This window comes from Hylobates moloch, unplaced genomic scaffold (assembly GCF_009828535.3).
Source record: "Hylobates moloch isolate HMO894 unplaced genomic scaffold, HMol_V3 SCAFFOLD_2, whole genome shotgun sequence".
NCBI lineage: Eukaryota > Metazoa > Chordata > Mammalia > Primates > Hylobatidae > Hylobates > Hylobates moloch.
Window position 1 is genome coordinate 76,182,076 of NW_026652277.1, and position 16,310 is coordinate 76,198,385.

The window sequence follows — 16,310 nt, forward strand, 5'->3', positions numbered from 1 at the left end:
CATCCTCACTGCTCATTATATGTTAATTTTAATGCATTTGCATGCTAAAAGACACTCTCACCAGTGCCATGACAGTTTATAAATGCCAAGAGAATGTCTGGAAGTTACACTATATGATCTGAAAAGGGGAAGAACACTAAGTTCCAGAAATTCTCCACCCCTTTCTTGAAAAACTCATGAATCCACCCCTTGTTTAGCATATAAATCAAGAAATAACTATAAGTTATTTAGAATAGTCATTCTTTTATTCCTTTGCTTTCTTAATAAACTTGCTTTTACTTTAAAAAAAAGATAATCTTGCATTTGTGTGTTTGTTGTATTTTTATTTTGTTTTGTTTTTCTTGTTTCTTTACTCACACATTTTCTGATTTGTTCCTTGGTAGGAAGGGGGCACAAACCGTCATTTTTTTCTGTGCTGCTTCTCTGACTTTGCTCCTTATCCTTTAAGGTGATTGTAACAATTAGTTTCTTACAGAAGGATGAGGATACTACTTTGCTTAAATTATCTTTGCTTGCGGATAACTCACAAATACTCTATTCCTATTTCAAAATGAAGGGAAAATCCAATTGAATGTTAATACCTGATTTATTTTTACTTAAATAAAAATTTTCCATGAAAATATATTATCAGTGGCAGCTTTTCTCCACCTTCGTACCTGAAAATTTGATCTGTGGGGCAATTGTACCAGAATAACTTGAGATTCTGGAGGCTGAGATGTGTTACAGATTTTGTGAGTCACTAACTCTAGATATTCGACCTTGAAATTTAGTAATATTCCTAAGTTTTTCTTTATCATGTTAAACTTGAGAATTATTGATCCAGGGGCATCTTACAGTGACAAGGCATTAAACATATTTTTTTTGGTATCTTAAAAATTTCCATCGTGGTTTACAAACATTCCATTGTTTTCACTTTAAAGTACTTAAAAATGTATTTAGTTGATAAATATATGTAGTTGATGAAGGAATCTACATACTAAAATATAAGTTTTCTTTTTCTTTTAACATTTGTACTTCTTAAGTTTTGACTGCAAAATATACCATTCTCTAATTTATATATCGGATTCAAGCTGTATAGATTTCATGATACATATGTACTTCAGCAATATGAAAATAGTCATATTTTATGAAGTAACATTTCTCATCAAAATGTTGCTAGTTTGATTTTTACTCAGTAGAAATATGGAATATATACATATATACACACATATCCATGATATACGTATCTATCTATCTATCTATCTGTTCATCTATCTATATATCTTACCTAAAAAACAAGCAATCTTTCATTTTTTCCTAAGAGCTAATAAAATTGAGAACAAGCTGCCCCAAACTTTCCATATTTCCCGTGTGTGTGTGTGTGTGTGTGTGTGTGTGTGTGTGTGTGTGAGACACTGTGTTATATTGTTTCAGGCTACCAAACATACTTCCTGGGGAACAATACATTTGTAGACATTAATCATTATTCATTGTAGAATATTCAATGTATCCATCAAGCACATTATGTTTTTGCTTTGATGGCATAGACAGATTCCAAGAATAATATTCCTCTATTTATCTTCATCTTGAGAAAATACTGCAAGTCCATATTCCTTATCCCGTCTATACTATGTAGCAGCATGTAAAATAATTCTTTGATTTATTTGGATGTCTATATATGTCACATATTTTGATATATTGATCTAATATGCCCTTCTTTGTTCATAAACATATAGTTTGGGAGATTTTTGTAAATGCATTTGATTTTTCTATTTAATGAATTTCACTTAGCCCATTTCAATATAAGGCTAACATCACTGGAATGCTCCCTCTTTTTAGCCAGTCACTGATATTAATATTAAAATTAGCAAATGGTGGACATAGAATTATAACAACAAAAGCCACTCTGTGAGATTGTATTGTAGGTGCAAAAATATTTAGCATTCTTAATAAAATTAGTGGACATTGGGCATACTCTACATAGTAGACATATTAGTAGTATGCATATTGATATGCCTTCAGACAACTTGTGACTTGCCAGTCCAATTCACATAGCAGAATTTATGTTGTGCTCTTTGGGTTAGGATACTTGTGAAAGCATTGGGTATACGAAGTTATGGGAATGCCAGATAGATAAAAATGACGTTAATATTTTTTAACTACCTGAGAGCTATATTAGAGACTAGGTTTTCTACCTAAAAAGCAAGCAGTCTTTTCTCCTGAGAGTTGTAAACATGGAGCACAAACTGCCCCAAACCATCCAGCTATTATTTCCCCCACTTTTTTTTTTCCACAGAGGCAGAAAGGTTCATCAGCTCCGATGGCTTACAGGAAGAGATTATAGGTTTCATGATGGTCTCTGTCACATCACTAGTATTCTTCATTTCTGAGTGGTAGAAAGTTTTTTTTTCTCTCTCAGCTGTAAGAATACTAACCTTCAAATAGTTTGTGTTATTATGTACTACAATTAATTGTATATTATTTCATTATATTTGTTATATAATACATTGTTTATAAATTAACACTTCATCATATCAAATTTTAGTAGAAGTTTGATATCTTAAAGACAGTCCCACATTAAGAGTCATCGGGTTTTAATGCTAATTCCATTTTGGAGGGAAAATATTTTAACATCTCTGAACACCTACCCTGTCTACATTCCAGGATTTTTGTGAAAATTAAAATAGAACATATGTTCCATAGAATCATAGAAAATAAATTTTAGGTAATTTATAATAATATTGTGCTATATTTCATTAATTAAACACTTGTATTTTATATTTTGAGTTATTCCTTTTATAGTGCAGAAGCATCCTCAGTCCTCTGGAAAATCAGTTAGAATTACGTTTGGTTATCAGGGACAGACTTAGTGGTACAAATACAGTTAGAGTTTGCATCCATACAGATTCAACTTAACAGTCCAGTGATGTTTTATGAACTGAATTTCCTTGTATATTTACGGTTCAATCAATCTCAAGGCTTCTAAAAGGGCTTTTGTAATTATACATGAAGCATTTTATAGTGACCCTTGAGTAAGGCACATAATTTAAGAGTACTAGTCCACATGAATAAAATGTAGTCCATAAAAAACCATCTCTGAGATAAACGTCCTGTCTTCTTCATGCTAATCAGCCCACATAGAAAAACAATAAATAGATGCTGTCACATCCTAGTAAAATCAACCATATTGAAGTGGTCATAGGAAAACTATTTAAAAATGAGTCTTCAGGATACGATAACATAAACAACATTCACTATGTTAACTATAACTATGTTTGAAATTGTGCGAAAAGTAGGATTTTTTAGTCTGGAAATTCAAAGAGAAGAAAGAATGGTAGTTTTACTATGTAGGCCATTAAAGTTAGGTAATTTGGTGTGAACAGACATAAAGAGCCTTGGACAACCCACTGCAAATAATCTAATTAGAGAAGAATCTGTATCTGTGCCAATACTTTTAAGGAAGGAGAAACGTAAAAAGCTGCATAAGGTGAAATATAGCTTCAGACAAAGCAAATGCTCAGTTGCTCTCATGTACCTTGTCTTGGACACTTTTAACTTTTGTCATCTCAAAATAAGTCATTGTGGCAGGCTGGGATGAAACAGGTCACCCTAGAGCAAAACCAAGAAAGAAGTTCCGAAACATGCACCAGGAAAATAAAATCCTTGACATTATTCAGTCAGAGAAGCTGCAGCACTTATGAACATGTCTCAAGAATATTTATCTTATGCATAAAAATCTTAGTATATAAAATAAAGATAAATTTTAAATATTGTAATAAAACTAGGAGGTATATCTAAATGCAAAGTTGGATTAAGAGGTATAGATTACATTTTATCAAATTATCTCCTTTTTTTGTCTCTGATTTTGCACTGTACATCTTGTATCCACAATGACTACAACAGGACGTGCCTCCTTGTTAAGTAATCAATAAATACTTGCTAAATGGGTGAATTTATGAATATAAGAGGGAAAGAAATGAAACACTGGGAGCAAAACAATATTTTCAGTGTGTAGTTGTGAAGAGTTGTTTCTCTGAACACAAACTCAACACTTCCCAAGTATCTGCCCATGTTAATTTCCCACCAAGCATTCTCTACCTCACTGGGGGACTGCTACCCTGCTGTCACTGATGACAGAGAGTCATTTATTTTATTATTCATTATAGAAAGAACCACTCTCATCCTTTTTAGTTCCTCAGAGGTGATATTAGTGAATGGCATTCTCAAATTTATTTTAATTATTTTATCTTCTAGTTTAAAAAAGTACTTAATTATAGAAAACTTTTAATAAATATGCATACATATCAAGGAATTGTGTTGTCTTAAGGATCATCGTCTTGTTGAAAAAGGAGAATTCAGACAAATAGTAATTACTGTCTGTTGACTTTGCTTCTAATTTTTCTACTTAACTGTGAGATATTAAAGAGACTCTTTACAGAAGCAGTCTCAAATTAACTAACACAATTGTTAGCTAATAAAAACTACCTTTAAGAGAGAAACAATATCTGAAACTAATCCTTTTTTCCATTTTATTTGTAGCTATGTTTTAGAAAACTATGTTTTCTGTATTACACTTTAAATATTTTCTGAGGTATTATGTTGATTTATAACCAAAACTAAATATACCACTGAAGCTTTATTTTTAATACTCAAGATATGGAATCAGCCTAAATGTCCAGTAATGGGTGAAAGAAGATGTGATACACAGCCAGGCGCAATGGCTATCGCCTGTAATCTCAGCAGTTTGGGAGGCTGAGGTGGGCAAAGCACTTGAAGTCAGGAGTTTGAGGCCAGCCTGGCCAACGTGGTGAAACCTGCTCACTAGTAAAAATACAAGAATAGGCTGGGTGTGGTGGTGCATGCCTGTAACCTCGGCTACTTGGGAGGTTGAGACATGAGAATCACTTGAACCCGGGAGGCAGAGGTTGCAGTGAGCCGAGATCGTGCCACTGTACTGCAGCCTGAGTGACAGAGTGAGATTCTGTCTCAAAAAAAAAAAAAAAAAAAAACACACACACACACACACACACACACACAGGAATATTATTTAGCCATTTAGAAGAGGTAAATCTTGTCATTTGCAACAATATGCAACAACCCAGAGGACATTATTCCAAGTAGAAGAAACCAGACATGGAAAAATACTGCATGAGCTCGCTTACCTGTGAAAAGGCAGAGTAGAACGGTGGCTCCCAGAGGATAGGGGATAACGGAACTGGATAGATGCTGCTCAAAGAATAAAAAGTTTCAGCTATGAGGGATGAATAAGTTCTGGAGTTTAATGCATACAACTCTCTTTGACCTGAACCACTACCTTCCTTTTATGAGTCATCCTCTAAAATAATGAAATATTCTCCTGTATCCAAATTGTTAAACTAGGCCCTCCTATCTTTTAATAGGATGCCTGGTTTCTGAAACTTGTTTGGGCTCAGTATTGCCCTGTGTCTTAATGCTGGGCTATAGGCATCTGTTGGTATTTTGGGTATTTTTTCCGAAATTCTTAACTAATTTACTTCTATTTTACCTGGGTATTGTTGAAATTTTAGATTCTTTTTTTAGAGGTCATATCTACTCCTGTCTCAAACACCAGGAGCTAGTTTAGCTGTAGAGTATTTGTTTGATTCTGGTGGATCGAGCAAGTGATACGTTCTGAACTGGGGCTAAAACCTTTGCCCAGTTATGGCTGTAGTGTTTCCCTGTGAGTTCAAAATTATAACTATTTTCATATTATAAGAAGTAGGATATTGTATCGTTTTAATTTTATATGAATTTATGGTACAACTCTACTTTATCCTATCTTGAATTACTTGAAATATTTGCAATTCATGAACCAGAGTTTTTTAAAAAATACCTTTTAGTCAATTTTGATGATCACTTCTACCCATTAATACCAATGAGCCACATTTTCCCATTTATAGATGGCATTAATGAGCATTGAAACTAAAGGTAAAAGGATAAATGCATGATTTGTGCTATGAATAGAATTGGTGCAAATATTTATCCTTACTCTGTATTCCCTTGTTCAAATAATGTGTTTATTTGTTCTTATAAATTCTGAAACCACTCCATGTTTTCTAATCTGTTTCACATAATATGAATTTTATTTTTATATGCATCTATTTAATTGGGCAAATTCAGGCTTAATGAAAATCAAGTAAAACTATAAGAACACTGAAACAAGTTGAATTAAAGGATATAAAGTGTACCTTTAGTGGAATCCAGGCCACAAAAGTCAGTTATCAGGACAAGGTTTCCAGGTTGAATTAACAGCAGTCATCTCCGTACTGGAACCATGGTTAGTGGGACAAGAGCCATTTAAAACTTTATTGCTTTGAGGTGAGATTAGTTCTAGGTAATGTGGAAGTTTTGAATCTGCTGTTTAATATATTTAGAATATATTCCAATTTGAACATATTCTACATGTACCAAACTCGGGAAAGTTTTCAGTTTCTTTTGCTATGAATGGAAAAAAATGATAGAACACATTTCTGTTTCTGAAACTTTATTGGGGTCAATATTATTCTATGAAGTTTTCTTATTGTGGACCCTCATACTGTCGGGACTTTTGTTTTTTTTATCTGAAATTATTTATTACTAGCTTACATGATAACATCAGATATTAAGATTCCATGAGATGATGTATGTATAGCCCTTAGCAAAGTACCTGGCTCATTGTAAGTGTTCGATAGTTTTAATTATTAAATACTATTACTAATCATTGTTCCTGAGGGCCAGATTGAGCAAGTAGAGAGAGATCTATTTTGTAACAAACACTTAAAGATTTCTTTGCAAGAAGCCTCTTAATGACATTTGTTTCCCTAGTTTGTTATAGTGTCTTGCATGAAATTGTGCTACGGTAATTATTTACTTAATAAAATATTTATATGTTTAAGAAATTTCTTCAAGGCACAAGATATTGTATAAATGTATACCCAGACACTGGAAATGGCAAATTTGGACTGGATTAGACACCTGCAGAAGAATTCACTCTAATAAATAAGTTAGTAATGTAATTAGGATGTCTTCCAAACGATCATTAAGAATCCCATTATGATTCGTGTCATCATCAAGGAAGGACAATTTGTAAGAATATTTTTAAAGCATTTCGTATGCAATTTGTTGTAACAAGTATAATATACCAAGTTATAATAGAAAGCTCATGCTTTACTTATTAAATTAAAATAAATAAGGAGGGAAAAGAAGATGAATAGAAAGGAGTGGCTTGCGCCTGTAATCCCAACACTTTGGGAGGCCAAGATGGCCGGATCACCTGAGGTCAGGAGTTTGAGAGCAGCCTGACCAACATGGAGAAAACCTGGCTCTACTAAAAAAAAAAAAAAAAAAAAAAAAAAAAAACAACAACAAAAAACAGCCATTAGTCAGGTATGGTAGCGCATGCCTGTTATCCCAGCTACTCAGGAGGCTGAGGCAGGAGAATCACTTGAACCTGCGAGGTGGAGGTTGTGATGAGTCGAGATGTTGCCATTGCACTCGAGCCTGGGCAACAAGAGCAAAACTCTGTCTCAAAAAAAAAAAAAAAAAAAAAAAAAAAAGAAAAAGAAAAAGAAGAAGGAGCAGGAAAGCAAGATGCAGGGAGGGGGAAGGAAAAGAAGAGGGGGAGGAAAAAGAAGATAAATAATACTACTGCCAATGATGACAGAGAAAAGAACAGTGAGGCTTCACCATGGTTTCAGGGGACTTTCCTGAGTCACTCTTACAAATGGTCTAGTTCTGTCTGACAAATGTTCCAATAATTTTTAAAACAAATTTTGAACACTTTCCTAATCGTTGAAATAAACTTCTGATATTGATTTGGTTTCCCAAAATAATTTTCTTAGAAAGTATCGTCTTAATCAGCCAGATATATTCTGACCTGCTGTGATGGTCTTTTGATATATCAGCTTGACTAGATTACAGCCCTCAGTTGGATCAAACACTAATCTAGGTATTGCTGCAAAGGTAGTTTGTACATCTGATTTAAGTTCATAATTGGAGGCCTTTAAGTAGAGACAGTATCCTAAACAATCTGGGTGAGCCTGAATCAATTAGTTGAAAGGCCTTAAGAGCAGAGCTGAAGCTCAGAACTTCTGATGGAGAAGTTCTGCCTACAGAAAAGGGCTTCAGCCCACATCCAAGATTCCCAGCCTGCCTTTCCTGATGGCCTGTCCTACGGAGTTTGGAATTAGCCAATTGGCCCCACAATTGTGTAAACCATTTCTCTTAAGTAAATATCTCAATATAAAATCCCTACTGGTCTATTCCTCTGGTTGAACCCTGATTAATTCACTTGTGTAGCATATACATATATATATACACACACATATATATACGTATATATATACACACATATATATACATATATACATATATTCACACATATATACATATATACACATATATATGTATATATATACACATATATACGTATATATACACATATATATGTGTACACACATATATACGTATATATATATATACAAACACGCATATATATATATACACACACACATATAAAATTCAGTGACTCTTTGGATTAGAGTTCAGTTAGTTAAGAAATGCACCCCAGAAGAAACGATCTGAAACCACAAATTTCAGAACCTCCATAAAAAGAGTGGCTCAGACTTAACACTGGTCTTTATCTCCCTTATCCATCTCCTTCTATTTCATGTGTAAAATTATTTTATTGTAATAAGGCAAAGGCAATTTGCAACTCAGTGTGTGTCTCAAGTATACCTCATGTAGTAATAATCAGTAAACACAATATGGTCATAAAATGTGTAGAAATATATAATGTATAATAAAATATGTTATATATATATATATACTGTCACTACATTGATATACACACACACGCATATATATATATATATATGCGTGTGTGTGTATACATGTGTGTGTATATCTATGTAGTGACAGGCAGAGAGGAATGGAAATTGATTCCACTTCCCTCCACACATCGTCTTATTTCCCTGTGCTTCTTTAGAGCAAAACCATAAAATACAAATCTCTATTTGTCCACAATAGCCCTCCTAGTACTTTTTTTTTTAATTCTGGGGGGTATTTTCCATTAGATTTTTGCTGCTAACATTCTACCAAAATTTATGTTATTAAAAACATAAATAACCATCACTTTGATAAAGACAATAATCAGTTCCTAACTCTTTTCTTCTGTAATCAACGAAAACTCTAAAGTTTCAATATAGAAGTAACAAAGATACGAAAAGCATACAAACAAATGTCTGCCAAGTATTTGAATACATATATTTGGACCTACAAAGAGTCAAAAAACATCAATTATAAATATGAATAATATTTTTTTAACTTTTAAAATTAACAAATTATTTTCAATGAAAATTCATGTGTTTCACAAGGGTGCATAATGGGAGTGTGATAAATATTATTGCCTGACACAGTAAGTTACTGAATGAATTAATTTAATGAGAATGTAACCTAGAGGTAAATATGTAAAGTTTAGAGTCCTTATTAAAAGTAATTAACATATAGATACACAGGATTCTAAAATACTTTTATTTATTTATTTCAAAACACAGTCTTACTCTGTCACCCAGGCTGGAGCACAGTAGCATGAGCTCACTGCAGCCTCAACATGCTGGGCTCAAGCAATACTCCTACCTCAGCCTCCCAAGTAGCTGTGACTATGGGCATGCATCCTCATGCCCAGCTAATTTTTAAAATTTTTGTAGAAATGAGGTCTCCCTATTTCTGCTGTTCTTGAACTCCTAGGCTCAAGCAATCCTCCCACCTCAGCCTCCCAAAGTTGTTGGGATTACAGGTGTGACAGCACTGTATCTGACCCTAAAATATTTTTAATTTAGAATTTGAACTTCAGAAAATTGCAGAAATGCAGAAATAGCTGAATACACAAGAATGTTTATTGAATCATTTTAAAAAGTAAAAAGGAAACAATAAAATCAAATGTTGAAAATACTTAGTGAAGGCTAGTATTAGAAAAATATACAAACAAAAAGATCAGCAGTTCTTACGTGGGAATGAACTTGCTATGTTTCAGAAACTAAATGAAGGTAAAAATAGCTGGAAAATAGCATTCCATGGAAAAAGTGTTGTAAAACTGAAATCAATCATGCAGGTCTTAGACTCTTGTTTAAAGTACTGGAACAATGATATATCATCAAATAATTTTTAATCTGGGGATTATGAAATAAAATGGACACTTTAAAAACAATCATTCTGCTTTCTATGAGGAGCACAGATTACAGAAGGGGCAAGAAGGCTAAAGGAGACTGGTTAGAATATGCCACAGTTTTCCAGGTGCATACACATCATTTTTGTTCACTAATCTGTTTTCCCTCTTCTGGGCCTATACAAAAAAGACTGTAATTCTCAGACTCGTACAGTTGGCTATTTCTGGACAATGTGTTGTTCATGGAGGTGCATGTATCCATTCTAGGCATATGTATTTCATTTACAGTTTAAAACCGTTTTGATCTTTTTCTTACCATGGGGTTCGAGGAAGAAGGCGAAGTATTAAGATAGTGAAGCCACAAGATTGAAACATCCCGGATTGGGAATTTGTGGTATGAGGTAGAGTTGCTGTCAGAGTTGCCCGAATCTAGAGCTAATTTTGTGAAAGCAAGAAATACATCTTTGTTTTGCTAAGCCAATGAGCTTTGGATGTTGTTTGATAATTTGTCTTGTCTTAACTAACACATGAAGTAAGAGAAGATAGTAGTTTCGATGTGGGTGGCAATGGAAAATTATGGAAGTAAGGGATAAAGCTTAGAGAAAGAAGGAAAGAGAGCCTGGGATCCTCCCAGTGAATTATTGTGAGAGGTTACAAATTCAAACGCTAGAGGCGACAGGTAGATAGTGTGAATAAGTGAAGCAGACAGTGTGATAAGAACTGGAAATCAAGAGTCTCATCAAAATCTGATATTTTATACTCACATTTTTGCCTGATAAAATAATGAACCCCAGATTGGCAGATTTCCTATATTTTTAAGGAAAGCTTCAAATAAATATGTTTTAATTTGAACTTCAGTTTTTAAAAGTTGCCAATGAATTTTACTAAAATTAAATAAAATATTTTAAAAAATCAGTATCTTGTGTGAGACAATCCTGGTGGCCTGATCAAATAAAACCTGTGACTGTTTCACATCATCTCGTCATCTGAATGTATTCAAATTTTATGCCCCCCATTATATTATATTACTTATGCCTTAAGCCAATTCTATTATTTTCTGCAAGGTAGCACATAAGAGATAACGCAGAGAAAATGGAGGAGAGAGAGGTATAGAAAGAAAATCAAAACAGACATTGTTTATGGAAGATTGATCAGAAAGGACTAATTTCCTCAAGAATCTGCTGTTATTTTTCACCACCTAACCAGTAAGGATGACCTAATGCCAGTAATAATCCATTTCCCACAGTAAATCTGTGAAAACCACAATTCTGGAATTGTAACATGAAGATGTAATTTACCTACCTTAGTTTGTACATTCGGATTACTCCTGTGCCTGTGCATGTGTGTGTGACTTCTCCATCATGAGCTTGTGGTGGCTTCGGTGAATTATATATAAAGAAATCTTTGGGAGGCTGAGGCGGGCGGATCACAAGGTCAGGAGATAGAGACCATCCTGGCTAACACGGTGAAACCCCGTCTCTACTAAAAATACAAAAAAATTAGCTGGGCGTGATGGCGGGCGCCTGTAGCCCCAGCTACTTGGAGAGGCTGAGGCAGGAAAATGGCGGGAACCCGGGAGGTGGAGCTTGCAGTGAGCGGAGATGGCGCCACTACTCTATAGTGGGGGTGAAAGCGAAAAACAACGCAAAAAAAAAAAAAAAAATCAGAGGAGAACTAAGAAACAGAACCTTATTCCCAGGGCAGGGTATACATTGCACAATATCTTTAATTGTTAAAATGATAGAAATAGAAATACATTGCCATTGAAATAAAATTTCTCAACACCTCTATTAGATACTCCTAATTGTTAAGTAAAGAATTGGAGTAGTGGAAGGCAGAACATGGAGAACCTGCTAGCACCTCACAGAAAGACAAAAAGAAACATGAAAGAGAAGTTAAAAGGCACGGAGGATAGAATGAGAAGCTCAGAAAAATTGAATAAGGTCTCTAGAAAGAAAAACATAGGGGTAATATAGAAGAAGCAAGATTCAAGTTGAAAACTGCTGATAATTTTTTTTTCAAAATATAATACTGAAGTTTTCAAATTAGCTCTCCCTAATGAGTGCCAAGTAAAATAGTGATAATAAAGAAATCTATAATACAATGTAGAGAACACAAAAAATTACCAAGAAAGAGAAAATCCTAAAAGGCCACAAAAGGAAAACTAAGTAACTTATATCAATGAAATAAAGATTAAAAAAAGAAAAAATGATTTTAAATTTAATTAGTTTAGAAGTCCAATAATTTAGATCAAAGCCAAAAAATACATAGATCACTTTATGTAATTTCTCACCCTTGTTCCAATAGCAAACATTGTGAAGCAGTCATACTTCCCCCTGAGCTAAGATGTAGCAGGGGCACTCTTCTCAACACTGTGCTTGGCTTTGGAGATGAACTATTTTTCATGCCAGAATGGTTAAAATCGAGTATGAAGGATGACAGCTTTTCAGGCGATTACAATAATAATTTTCACCTCCGTTCATAAAGTGGCCCTTCCCTTTGTCCGATATGGCCATTCACAAGTTTCATGGCCCACTGATATCTGACCTTCGCTGTGGCAGGGTTTTCCCACCACGGGGCAGCCTGGTTGCACTGTGACTACAAACTCACCCAGCCTCTTTCCCTGTATAAGTAACTGGCTGTCAGTACTTTTCAACCTTCTTTTCTACCTATGCCCAGTACATAAGAAAAGTAAAAACTCTCGTCTTTATATATTCTTTCGATACTGTTGTTTTATGGCATGTCTAACAGGTTTTCCTAGTTCTAGCATCCCAGATGTTGTTTTATCCCCATTTTATACCATGTTTATTTCCACAAAAATGTAAAAATTAGGAGAAATATTGCCATTTTGTTTGAAAGTATTTCTAATGCCAACTTTCAATTTTCTTGTATTATGCAAGGTTTTTCTGGTGGTCAATTTTGAGAGAAAAATTTACTGTACACCCTAAGGCTACTCACATTCTGTTATTACAGTGCTCCTCAAACTTTCATTAAAGTAGTTCTTGTGAGAAGAGGGAATGTATGCTTACCTCCAGTTGTCTGGGGGCTTATGCTAAGCAGACTCAATGAGCAAAACATTTTGTTATGAAGTAATAACTTCCATTTTACAGAGCATCCAAATAGTTACAAATAGATGCCATATCAATGTGGTTTTAATAAAAAATATTTTAAAATCCCCACCAACTTAATCTGACACTACAGAAAGAAACATTATCTTTATTTTGAGAATTGATACCCTTTTACACTACCAGTTAACTTTCTCCTGAAAGGTACTGTATATTAGTTTGAAAAGCCCAGTTCTGTGGCAATCGTTAAATGCAGAATACACTTTTATTATAATGCCAAATAGCTATTTCTGAAATGTAGTAATTTTAAAATATCTTAATTTGAAAGAAAAGCATGACAATTTATTCAAAAAGTCCCTGAAATTTCAATTACTACTATCAAGTCCACATCAACATAATATAATTTTTATTTGCCTTGCATAACTACCCACAGTGTAAGATAAAATTAATGATAACATATATCCAGGCATCTAGGCTTTGCCAACAGCAGAACAACAACAATAAAATTAACTTATTCCTTCAGTTATGCACGAATTCTTATTTTAAGAGTAGATTTTTAAATTAATCAATAGCACAGAATAATGAAAATATATACAAACATAATACAAAATAATTAATATTCTATCGATTATTCACAATTTTGAGAACTACAGACCATTGGCACAAAGCAATTGGCAACAAAGCAATTAACAAAGCAATTGACACCATTTTTCAAGGTGGTTAAAAAATCTTTTTTCTCATTGAATATGCTTTATGTACCCTCAAGCCTTAATATTTATTCAGTAACATTATTTGGAAATATACCATGAACATATATGATTTAGTCACATAGACTGTACAAAGAAATCCTTAAATGATATGCTTTTTAATTTGTAGAAAATTTGTTGTATATTTTACATGGTCTTTTTATTTTGCTCTTTAATCTGTCCTTTGGTTTAAAATCAGAATTCTTTCTAAAAAACAAAACTATGCAATTAGCCCACAGTCCTATCTTTATTCTGCCACTTATTTCTTGTCAATAGTTTGACACCTTGAAAGAGAGTGCAGGTATAGAAGGTTAATTTATGTTATTGTTAATTTTAACAATTTGATAAACATTTAAATTTGAAAGACGGTAGAGTATGAAAACGATATGAGAAAATTAGGGCTCTTCTACATTCTATATATGTTTACAAAGTTATTTAGCCTAAATCTAACACTTATAATGTGACTGGAGATGAACACTGCTTTCTTTTCAGCACAAAAGTTCTGTTTGTTGACACAATTACATTGTGGCATTGACAATTTTTCAGTAGCCTGATGGGTTATAGCACATTGTTTCAAGAAATGTAACTCATTTAAACATTCACAAAACTATTTTTGGCACATTTTACTCCTTATTGGAAATTTCTTGACGGTTGAGATCATCAAAAGTGACAACTAACAATTAATTGTATTTTTTCTTACTACAGATTCAAAGAAAAATACTGGCTACAACCAGCATTTACCACCCCAGGGAATGTCATTGTTGTTTTCTTAAGAAGGCACAGAATTTGGGTTTACCAAAACAGCATTGGTTAATATTTTGAAATGAATACTTGAAGGACTATGTGAAGGTCTATAGTAAGCCCAGTAAGAGTTAAATAGATTTTGAGCAATTGAAGTCTTTAATGATATTTTGAATTTCTCTTTTGTAGAATTTAATAGTAAAAATAACTTTAATCTTAGTCTGATTATGGCAAGTTTATTTACTAATGTCTTTTGATAGATAATTTGGACAGTTTTTGAAAATTGTTTTTCACATTTTAAAATATAAATAGTAATTTCTTGCACTACATGATAATAACAAATCATTAAAATTTTACATGTTGGTTTAGCATTTAATGATTTGTCTTTGATATTATAACCTATGTAAAGGCTATTATTCAAAGAAGGAAATATTATACATATTGTTTTGGGGAATGGGCCACAGGCATTTTGCAGAACCATATTTATTAAAATGAAAATACTTGCTCACATGGGATAACCAGCTTTACTTTGGTTTAGAGGCTAGCTTCAAAGGCTGAAAGAAAATTGGGAATGATGTAACAAATAAATTTCTATTTTGTTAATCACAGAGAAAGATGGAAATAATAAAATCATAAAATCTAATAACGTTAACATCATTGTCAGCTGTTAGGGTCTATGGGTAGGGATGCAGAATGACAGCTAATATAAAAATCTGAGCAAATCAAGTGTTAATTCATGTGTCCTAGGTGGTTTCCTTCTTGTGACCTATAATTGTATTGACAGATAGTGATTTATAAATGTAAATCTCTATTGTTTTCAAACCCCTTGAAACGATCTCTTAATTTATTGTATCTTCTCTGCCCCTCTCTACACACACACACACACACACACACACACACACACACACACACATAGAATCATACAAGCCAGCAGGGATGCAACCAACATATCCATTTCAACACAAATCCTTTGTTTATGCCTTTGTATCAGAAATTCAGCTTCATACCACCAGAAGAAAAAAATCAGATTAAGAAGAGGGTGAGAACAATAAATAAATGCAGAGAAAACTATCAGTAGCTTAATGAAGTATATTATTTTGTTCATACCACTTTCAAATTCCTACTTTTTTGCTGCTTCTGTGTTGACTGCTAGAAGTAAAGATCCAAGTCTCCCTTGCTCTCTTTTAAAAAGGTTTGAAAACAGTTGTTTTGAAATTATTTTCAGGAACTCTATTTCTCAGTAACACTTGGCTGATCCAGCTGTCTCTGTATTCTTATTTTTTTATAGTAACAAATAAATTCTAAAATTATAAAAATGTCACAGAATAAAGCAAGAGATAACTCAAATATTTCACTGGGTAAATATATTTTTACCATTTGGTAAATATTGTTGCAGAAATTTTTCTGTTGAATCTATACAGAAAGAAAGATGGGTATATTTATGCATGCATACATGGACAGATGGATAGATGGGATGGGAGGATAGATGAATGGACAGATGGAAAACAAATAAATGGACAAATTTAAAAATAATATTACAGATTAAAAATAATTTAAAAATAATTATTAAATGAAAGCAGTTCACCTTTTTTAGCAGGGTAGTGTTAGGACTGAGTG